The sequence below is a fragment of the Pygoscelis adeliae genome, unplaced genomic scaffold, assembly GCF_000699105.1.
Source record: "Pygoscelis adeliae isolate BGI_AS28 unplaced genomic scaffold, ASM69910v1 Scaffold365, whole genome shotgun sequence".
In the NCBI taxonomy this organism is placed as follows: Eukaryota; Metazoa; Chordata; class Aves; order Sphenisciformes; family Spheniscidae; genus Pygoscelis; species Pygoscelis adeliae.
Genome location: NW_008824783.1, coordinates 222433 through 224126, shown reverse-complemented (window position 1 = coordinate 224126; position 1694 = coordinate 222433). Strand labels below are relative to the sequence as shown.

At 42.2% G+C, this 1694-nt stretch overlaps 1 protein-coding gene across 1 annotated transcript in view; it reads right to left on the bottom strand.

Moving 5' to 3' along the window:
* The window catches only part of ZNF592 (zinc finger protein 592), a 40381-nt gene that overhangs the window by 32397 nt on the left and 6290 nt on the right, over positions 1–1694 (bottom strand). The window lies entirely within an intron of this gene.

Below are 1694 nucleotides of genomic sequence, written 5' to 3'. Positions count from 1 at the left end.
ACTGTTAATACCACCTCTGCATCCTGGCAGGTTGTCCTGCAACAGCAGTGTGCTCCGGATCAAGCACGGGTACATGACTACCGCTCGTGTACCATTTTTTTTTAATTAGAAGTACCAGTATTTAAATCGACGCCTTCTGCCATGTGGAGGTAGTGGTTTTGATCCACTACTGGGGGCACTAAAAGAATTGTTATGTTGAATACAGGTGTTATATCAATGTCTTCCTCAGCAATGCAATTTCTGCCACTGCCCCAAAAAACAAGTGACCTGGTGCAACTCTGGAGATGGAAACCAGAGTGAGAGCAAGAAGAGAACAAGAATATTTTCCAACTGCTTCTACCACCTAAGAAAGTGTTTGTAAAATCAGTCAATCATCTCCAGCTCCTACCAACATTCTTTTTTCTGACCAAAATAAAAACAGCAACCCAAGAAATTAGCTTCATTAGTGCTAAGTCAGGCATATGCACAGCATCTTCTCAGAATGGGTTCGGCCGGCTCATGTCTTCCTATTTGGGGAGCTTATGATGCATACTCCAACAGCCTTACCTACATCCTTCTCATGCCATGTTTAATACCAGACTCGCTTACGTTCATTAAGAATTATTACGTTCATAATAAGAATTACTATTGCCTTTAGAAATGTAATAGTTTTGCTGAAGCGGATGTTCCAGGAACAGCACGGAGCACCGCTGGGCAGTCTGGAGGACCGCAGATACAGTGGAAAAGGACTCCCAGTAGCAAGAGGATGAATGCATGCATTCTGTTGAGCATAAGCATGGGAAGATCAAACAGGGAGGAGATGCTTTTACAAGTTCTAGTGTTGCCTCTTTTTTTCCAGTTTTTCAACGCTTCTATTTAGAAAAATACTACAAAAATAATCTCACATCTAGCAGACCTAACTTGAAGTGAGAGGCTTAAACTCTTTTCTTGGTTAAGTCACAGAATAAATTATTTGATTACAGGCTAAAAATACTTACTATCAGACATTCCTTCTGTCTTTAAGAAGCTCTTGAATTGATAATCTCACAGCAATAATAGGAAATACATTTTTAATGCAACTGATTAACATTTTAGCTCACTTTGGAGCACTCACTGTATCCCTTCACCTGAAGGTTTTAATTCCAGACTGCTGACCCGTCCTAAAAATGCATTACAGTTGAAAAATAAGTTACGGTGTTGACAGAGCGCAGTGCTCGCTGGTCTGCCTCAGGCAAGAAACCTGATTACATGGCCACGCCGATCCCTTCTGGCCTCACCATTTTTCATGACATAAAAACCATTCAGCCATAATCTATTTTTTTTGCTGCTGATGAATTTAAGGGAAAGATAACAAAGCACCTAAATGGGACCACAGCGACCTCAATACTCCTGCAAGCCATTTAACAAGCAAAGGGAGGCTCTGGAGCATGCAGGTACTACGACGGCTATGGCAAAGACTGGCGGTCATCTCCCCAAATGTCTCGTGTTGGCATGGAGTCCTTGTTCGTGGAGCTTGTGGAGGAGACTGCGCTGGGAGCCTGCCAGCTCTGCTGGCAGCCAGACCAACATGGAAAGCTTTCACCTCATCTAAAGAGATAAGGAGAGAGTATTCCTCCTCCTGTTCAACTTCAGGTTGGCTTATACTTAAATGGGATTGACCATATCCTCCAAAATAAAAATAAAAAAAAAATAAAGCATACGGTCTTGGTACACAG